Below are 9,165 nucleotides of genomic sequence, written 5' to 3'. Positions count from 1 at the left end.
ACGCTCAATAGAGGCAATATCGAAACCAAGGGCGTCCGGCAGCGCGTCAAACGGCAATGCCCCGAAAGAATGTGCGACGAAGAATGTGCGACGGCACGCGCCGCAAAATCCTGACACAGCTCACAGAGCCGCACATGGTCGCCTGGCAAAGAGTGCCCTATCAATAGCTCCCTCGACTGCGACGAGACGTCCAGCTTCAAACTTCCTCGCGCTTTCCTGTCACGGGGCTATTCCGTCTGATATGATAGCGGGGCCGCCCTTTCGGCGCTCCCGGCAGGCACGCTCGTTTCCGATGTTGCCAAGATTTACCGTTGAAATTTGATAATGAATGTTTCTAATTAGGTGCGACACTCGAGATTTTTAGAAACGAGGTTTGCACTAAAATGTAACTGCCTCAAGGATTTTCCACTTCAAATAGTGCCCCCAAGGCAATAATAAACGGTGAATAATTTTTTCTTGCTACTTATTCTTCTGAAGCTCACGTTATTAGCGGCAAAGCATATCGATCTCGCCTAGTAACTCCTCTGCAAGAACGCCACGTTCTCCGCGCTTATAGCGTTTTTGTATCAAATTCACATCACCTATAACAAAAACTTACAACCCTGTATGAAGTTTGGCTAGAGAAAGCACTGACTGTACCAATGTCTTAGCTAAGAAAAACAACAATAAGAAACCAAAAAGGTAACATCTACCACAAAACAACAAAATACTAACAAAGTTCATGAATCGCGGAGGAAATAGCAAAAAAAAAAAAGAAGAAAAGGTTATAAGAGTACGAGAATAACACAAGCATGTGCAGGTCATTGAAACATACAGAAAATTTAAAAACATATATATGTTAACTATTGTTCCCCCCAAAAATATGCAGATCCGTCGCACTGTGGGAATCGATGTTATACGAAGCATTTGGCAGGTAGCTGGCTATCCAGTAGGGTGTGGGGTTCCACAAAGCGTTACAAGGTGAACAAACGTGTTTGTCTAAAGCGAACACGTGTAAGGCAAACACACGCTTGCGTGTGACGTAAGCCCGTGTGCGTGTGACGACAACGGCAAAGCGATGACGTCAGTGGTGACGATGGTATGACGGTGAGGCATGGTTTCTGCTCCGGCCGTTCGACTTGAGTTGGTACAGATGCCGATTCCTGGGGCCTACATAGTATGGTATCTCCTGTTGGGTACCAGGATCCATCTCACCGCTGCCATCCAGTTATTAGACATTGCCATTGAGTGCGGGAGTCGGGTGACGTTGAGGGGGTTTACAAAGGAAAATATACAGTAAAGGAGTCATCGTTATGGCCGGCAGCAAATCGGACGCTGCGGCCCATGGTAAGAAGACCAACTCTTTTTCTCGATCTGTCTCTCTCTTTTAACCCCTTCGGTCTCTCTGGGTCACGTCATTTTCATCAATCGTCTAGTCCGCTCAGGTGTCGTAATTTTCCTCAAATCGTAGGGGCCACGGCGGCCGCATTTCGATGGGGGCGAAATGCGAAAAGACCATGGACAGTCTGTTTCACACTTAAGGAAAAACTCGGAGCGCACTGCATCGCGATGCGGCGAGCGCTGGAGTCGGGCGCCGGCAGCGTATTTCCAATTGCTATTAGATACAGCGCTCGACCGCTGGCAAACGCTGTATCTACTAGCAATTGGAGTGTTGCGTGCCGGCAGCAGCTAGCGCATGCGCAGACGCTCGAGGCGCGGAATCTCGAACCGCGGCGACTGCTACGGCGGCGCGCGCTGGCCGCAATGGTCGGGAAGCGTGCTATACTGTCAAGGGCTGTGCACGGATTTCATCGTTACTGCAGGAACTGAGCCGATATTCTTAACTAAACGTTGTGCGACGCCAACCTGGTGAGCCTTCATTGCCGATAATGGGGTTCTACAAACTTCATTTGACAGGATCCTTCGTTTGTTATTTCGAAAGGCCCGGTATACTGATTGCGTGCACGTATATTTATTCACTGTGTGTGCTACCGTAATACGCAGCGACAAGAAAGAGACACCAAAATGTGCGCACAACGTGCTCGGTCTAATTATTGGACGCGAAATGAAAACAAAGCGCTCAGCAATAATAACCATGCGGGTCAAACACGATGAAACACCTGTCTCGTTTAATGAACTATTGTTAAAAAATTATGGGGTTTTACTTGCCAAAATGACGATCTGATTTTGAGGCACGCCGTAGTGGGGGACTCCGGAAATTTGGACCACCTGGGGTCTTTAAGGTGCACCTAAATCTAAGTACACGGGGTGTTTTCGCATTTGGTCCCCATCGAAAATGCGGCCGCCATGGCCGGATTGAACTATTGTTAAGAAGAAACACTTCCAGCTCATTGTCTTAACCTAAAGCATTCCTTTAGTCGTATCCGTTTGTTTCATCGTTCATGGTCATGTTACATCATTCCGTCGTGCGCAGCTTCGCCGAGCTGGGGGAGAGAGATCTGAGAGAGAGAGAGAGAGAGAGTGAAAGCAGAGTATAAAAATCGCATCGCGCAGCATAGCGAATGCGAGGTGGAGAGGAGGAGGGAGGCGGGTGGTAGTGGAACGCGTTAGAGCAGCTGCCGACGCCGACCGCGTTTCTCCGCGTTCGCGCCGACGCGCCTGGTGTCCGTGACTGCAGCCGATGCCTCTGGCGGCAGCTCGGCAGTTTTCGACCAGAGTACGTACACTTGTTGCTTCCGAAAGACTGAAGCGAGAGCTAGGGAAGCTGAGACCAGCGTCGCAGAAGAGAACATCCCGATTTAGATTGAGGGAAGCCGAGATTTCACTCGTAGCGAAGAAATGAAGAGCCGGAGGCTCGTGAACCTGGCGGTTCAATTCATCGAAATACTAAGCAGAACATAGCGAAAGAGTATAGAACACCAGACCAGCGGAGATGGGGAAGCTCAGCAAAGTTAGACTAAGTGTGTGGTTTGCCACTACTTTACTAGGCTTTCCCCAGCTCCGCTGGTCTCTGCGATAGCAGAGCCACGCATATTTTATTGCGATAGCAATTATATGGACACTCAAAAGCAGATTTCTGCCGTCGGCGTCGCCGTCGCCATCGCCGTGAGGTCCGTATGACGTCAATGGAATGAAATCGCCGCGCGCCGAACGCTGTATGTGCGAGTGAAGGTCGCGAGGGACGCGCGCTTTCACGGGGAGTGAACGCACGGCGAGAAACACGCGCGTTCTGCGCTGTGCTCCCTTAAGGGCTGCAGAAGTAGGCGTTTTCTTTCCTCCTCTACAATCACCATATTGTAGAGCAAACGTGCCTTCTTCCGACGCCGAAGGCCGTGGGGGGGAGGGGGAGGGAAGGGAGGCGACGTTTACCTGCGGCACCAAGTGCCTATTTATCAGAGGCTCCGGCACAGTCACCAACGCCGCACGCATTTTGAGCGAACGCGGGCAAAACGCCGACGGCGTCGACACAGTTCTGCGTGTTGCCGGTGCTGGCTGCATGTCCAAGTTCATACAGCTGATAAGCTGCTATCATTACTCCGTATAGCTAGCTCTCTTCAAATTTGCTATCGCAATTGATGCTTCGCCTTTCAGGTGAAACTGCGACAACTTTTATTGCGATAGCAATTATATGGACACTTCAACCGGATTTCTGCCGTCGGCGTCGCCGTCGCCGTCGTTGTCGCCGTCGTCGTCGCCGTGAGGTTCCCTATAGATAAAATCTTCGCCGCGCGCCGTATGCCCGAGCGGAAGCGTGCGGGGACGCGCGCTATCACTGAGAGCGATCGCACTCATCTCCCACGCGCAAGCAAGGAAGCAGGAAGCCAGCGCCAGAGGGAGCGGGGGGGGGGGGCACTACTCTGCCAACAACCGCGCTCGTCGCTCGTCCGCACCGTCTCTTATCTCTACACGGCTCTGACCTTTATTCGCCGTGCATTCGCCGCTCAGTTTCCGTTGAAGCGATAGACCGCACGTACCTTCGCCCGCTGCGGCTTATGCTTGCTGCCGGCGTTTTGACAGTCGTCTGCAGTCATTCAGTGTGATCTATTCGTGTTTGTTTGTGCGCGCTCACACCACGCTTGTTCATTCAGTTAGTACTAGTCGGGCGACATTTTCCAACGCACGCTACACATGCAATGCTGCCCGGATCGGCAGTGCAGCGCTACAGGTGTGTCCCTTCGCACGCGCTGCCCACGGGAAGCGCTTCTCATCAACACCACCGTTTCACACGCGCCTTCTCGTGGTCATCGAGTCTCTCTTCATGTCGGTCTACTTACGCCGCAGCACACCTGCTTACTTAATCAGCTCATGTTTACTACAATTCATATTGCTACCAAAGCCGCTCACCTTACTTCGTATGACATTGCTGTGTTGCTATCGCATTCATTGCTTCGCCCTTAGGGCGAAACTGTGACATTTTTTTTTTCAAAATTATTGTGTTTTATACACTAATTTCTTTATAGCAATTCGTCTTACTTGACAGACGGACGAACGGGTTTGCTCGTTGGGTAGGCATAGAAATGCTTAAGCATTAAAAAAGCCGGCAGATCCCATGCCCTGTGGGAATCGATGTTACGCGAAGCAGTGTGCGGGGAGCCTACCAAGTTAAGCAAACGACGATGCGAGCACCAAGACGTAGGCAGTTTAATGACTACATGACGGGCATGTCATGACATTCATGTCATGAGTCCTCAGGCGTCCCTTTAGCTACGCCTAAGAGGCCTTAAGGCTTTAGTCATGATCATGACTAGTGTTCACTTCACTTAATCTTTTTTCGCTGAGTCATTGACAGATTTGCTCAGTCATGGTCATCACTATGGCTTCTACCATCATCATTAAGTGTTTACTTCACTTAGTACCCACGTCCGAACCCATTTCAGTGGTTTTTAAGTGTTAATCTTTTTTTCGCTGAGTCATTGGCATTTTTGCTCAGTGATGCTCATGACTATGACTTTTACCAGCATCCTTTAGTGTTTCTTTCGCTTAGTACCCACGTCCGAACCCATTTCAGTGTTTTTTGAGCGCTAATATTTTTCGCTGGTTCATTGTCATTTTAGGCGGCTGTTTCATGGCTTACATGACACGCATGTCATGTATTCATGTCATGACCTCTCATGTTCGTCATGCACTATGTATTACTATGCCAATTTTGTACCTAACCAAAGTTACGAAACGACATGAGAAGCCAAGACTTAGGCGGCTGTTCTTGGCATAATGACATTCATATATACATTCATGTCATGGCGAAAGACTGAAGCGAGAGCTAGGGATAGCGAGGACCAAGCGTCGCAGAAGGAACATACCGAGTTAGATTGAGGGGACGCCGGAGATTTCACGTAGGCGTGAAATGAAGAGCCGGAGGGCTCTGACCGGCCGGTTCAATCATCGAACTACTAAGCGCACAACGAGAAAGAGTCTAGACACCAGAGACCAGCGGAGATGGGCAGAAGCTCAGCAATGTGACTTATTGGAGGGCTATGAGCCACATGTGACGTGTTTTCGTTTGGCTCTGCTTTTTGCTCCATTTTTCGAATGTTTATTGAGTGTGTGTCCTTGAACTTCCTACATTTTGGATCCGTGAGGTCAAGAGGAATACGCCGATACCCGACTTTTATGGGTGGGTGGACTTTTGTGACTTTTACTGCCGTTTTTCTATGAACCCCGACGTGACTGTGTGTTGACCCTAACCGCGTTAGGGTTAGGCATCGCTCGCCCGCCTCTTCTTTTCCACGGACTTCGTGATGATGGACTGTGAGGTGGAGGGGGAGATTTTAACTCCTGAGGACTTTACTAAAGACTCCGGGTGGCAGCTCGTTGCCGCCAGACGTTCAACGAGAAGGAGAAACGCGGCCGCCAACCAGACTGGCGCCGATGTGGTCGAAGTTCAGCCTAACGCCGGTTCCAACGCTCGGTGCCGCCCCGACCACGCGGGCATTAAAAGCAAGATTATTCGAGGGGGCAGGATGCCTCCGCTGCCCAAGGAGGAGGCAAAGATCATCGTGCGGCCTAGGGGAGGTCTATGTATCAGCAAGGTGGGACCTACTGCGGTTGCCGACGCCATATGGCAGGCTGCCGGACTCGATTCGGCGACACGGGACACCGACACGATGTGTCCCAACTTTCAACAAAATATAATGGTGATCAGCACACCCAACAGAAACAACGCTGCACGCTATGTCGGTATCTCGGGCATCTCCGTCGCCGATCGACGCTTTGAGGTGAGCACTTACGAGGCCGCCCCCCACTCCACGTGCAAGGGCGTCATCCGCGGCATCTCCCTCAGCGACGGGCCTGTGATGATCGACAAAAAGCTCGTCAATCCAAGAAACCCCACGGTGCTCGGCGCCAAAAGAATCAAGAACACTGGCACCGTGGTGGTTCTGTTCGACGGTTACAAGGTGCCCAATTTTGTCTCGTACGGCGGCATTATCGTCAAGTGCACTTTATTTCGCAAGCAAATGGACGTGTGTTACAGCTGCGGCAGACTCGGGCACCGCTCCGACGTCTGCCCTTCGCCCAACGAAGCCATCTGCAGGGGATGCGGAGAAGCAAACCCCGACGCTCAGCATAGGTGCGATCCCAAATGCAAGCTCTGCGGAGGCGACCACCTTACGGCCGCCCAGGAGTGTAAACAAAAATTCCAGATGCCGTATCTCGTCAGGCGCCGACGGAGGGAACGCTCCCGCGCCCTCAACGACGCGAATCAAGCCCGGCAAGCATCGCCTCAACGCCGATCTGGCCGCAGCCGCTCCCGGTCCAGGGAGAGATCCAGGTCTCGTGGACGCATCAGGAGCCGCACCGTCTCCAGGTCCAGGTCGGGATCCCGGGTCCGATACAAATCTAGGTCCAGATCCGGTTCCAGGGGCCGCCAAGGTTCCAGAGCCCAGCCATCATCCGGACCTCAGTCCGCCTCCACAGGCTGCGGGAGGCAACCGACCCTCGTTTGGGCCGATCTGGTGCGTCCCAAGCCCGGCGCCAATACGGGGGCCGCTCCGGCACCTCGTAACGACCCGCCCCCAGAGCAAGCTAGGGACTCGGAAGTCATTCGCTTACGCAAAGAGAACGACGACCTCAAGAACACGATCAATAGGCTCGTTAAAGAAATGGCGGAGATCAAGAAACTTGTTTCGAATGCGTCGGGTAACGATGCGGCAGTCAGGGCCTCCGAGACTCCAATCCCAGCTCCGGTAGACGGTACTGCAACGTCCTCAAAACGCAGGGCAGTCGTAAATCACACATGCGAATCGGGAGTGTTGTCCGCAGAAGTCAGCGAGATTAAGCAAACTCTCACTGCGCTGGCAGACAGCCTCAAACAGGTCGCCCCTAGCGTTACTTTCCTCACCGACAGCGTTCGCCAAATTCAGGTTGCGCTCGGGGACCCCAAAAGGGGCCTCGGAGCTCTCGCAGATCGCATTGACGCCATTGAAGCGCGAATGGCTTCATCCGCCACCGTCGTTCAACCGCTGCTGAGGGAAGCTAGACTTAAGTATCCCACCAGCGCTCCGACAGAAGGTCCCATTCTTTGCGCAGCCCTAACTGCCCCGTTAGGTGGTTGTCCGTCCGGTCAGCCCAATAATGGATAGATCAAAAGAGAGTTTTCGCATTTGGCAATGGAACTGCAGGGGGTATTCTAACAAGAAAGCCCCGCTGCAGCAGTTTTTCGGGTCTTTGGTGATCAAACCTCAGGTCATTGCTCTTCAGGAAACATTAGTCCCCGCTGCCTCGCTCCAGGGCTACAGGGCCGTGTCGGGCCGGCCTGGGGGGCGAGGCATTTGTACCTTGATCGATAAAAGGCTTACTCATCTCACCCACGACCTCAAGCTGGGGAGCGATAGAATCGAATATGTCATGGTTGAGATCCTGCTCGACGCGCCGCAGCGGAATCAGCGCAGAAACAGTGTCTTCGTTCTCAATATCTATAGCAACCCCAGGGACTCGCGCCAACAGTTCAAGACCATCCTCAAGAAAGCGACCGACCTGGCCGGCCCACGACCCTTGGTCGTCGTCGGCGACTTCAACGCCCCGTACGGCCTCTGGGGTTACATCTACGACACTACCAAGGGGCGCAACCTGTGGCAAGACGCCAACGAGATGGACCTCACTCTGGTCACGGACAAAGCTTTTCCCACGCGTATCGGCAACTCCGTCACCCGGGACACGACACCCGACCTCGCCTTCGTCAAGAACGTCGAGGACGTGGGCTGGGAGAACACCGCCATGGAGTTTGGCAGTGACCACTACATTCTCGAGACCCACTTCAAGGTGGCTCGGAGTAGGGTCAGGGAATTCACATTCGTCGATTGGGACCATTTTCGCAACATTCGGGAAGAACCCGGGAGAGCCAGGGAAACCACCAGCCTCGAAGAATGGTGCGAATGCATCCGCAACGACGCTTCCGCGGCCGTCAGTAGAAACTGATCTCGACGTCGAGCGAATGGACAGCAGACTCGCCCATCTGATCGAGGCCAAAAACGCCCTGCTCCGTCGATGGAAGGGTCAAAGGCTCAATCGCAGACTCCGAAAGAAAATCTCGGAGCTCAACAAGGTCATCGATGACCACTGCAAAGCGCTATGCCAGCAGCAGTGGGACGAGCTCTGCGAATCTATTGACGGACAGATGCGCAATGGCAAGTCCTGGGGTATGCTGAAGCACCTTCTCGACGAAAGCGGCTCCAAGTCAAATCAGAAGCATACGTTGGCCCGGGCCCTTCACGAAGCCACCAGGTCTCACACGGTTGATGTACTCGTCTCCAAGCTCATTCAGAAGTACCTGCCCATCCGGCGCGATGGGGATCCGGCGACCCAACTCCCTGACTACCGAGACCCTCCTCGCCCCGAGCTCGACGAAGACTTCTCCGTTGCCGAGGTCAGACAGGCCATCTTCGCGCTCAACCGCAAGTCTGCGCCGGGTCCGGACGGAGTCACCAACAGAATGTTGAGAAACCTCGACGACCCGTCGATTGTCTTTCTCACCGAGAAGATCAACGAGTCCTGGAAGAGCGGCGTGGTTCCTGCAGAATGGAAGTCGGCCTGCACGGTGCTGATTCCCAAGCCCGGCAAGGCCCCGAACATCGAGAACCTGAGGCCGATTTCTCAAACCTCCTGCGTCGGCAAGGTCATGGAGCGCGTCGTCCTCAACAGACTCAACGGGTACCTCGAAGACAACGACGTTTACAAGTACAACATGATCGGGTTCCGCGCCGGACTTTCGACGCAGGATGCAATGAA

This window comes from Dermacentor silvarum, chromosome 9 (assembly GCF_013339745.2).
Source record: "Dermacentor silvarum isolate Dsil-2018 chromosome 9, BIME_Dsil_1.4, whole genome shotgun sequence".
NCBI lineage: Eukaryota > Metazoa > Arthropoda > Arachnida > Ixodida > Ixodidae > Dermacentor > Dermacentor silvarum.
Note: the sequence above shows the minus strand (reverse complement) of the source record.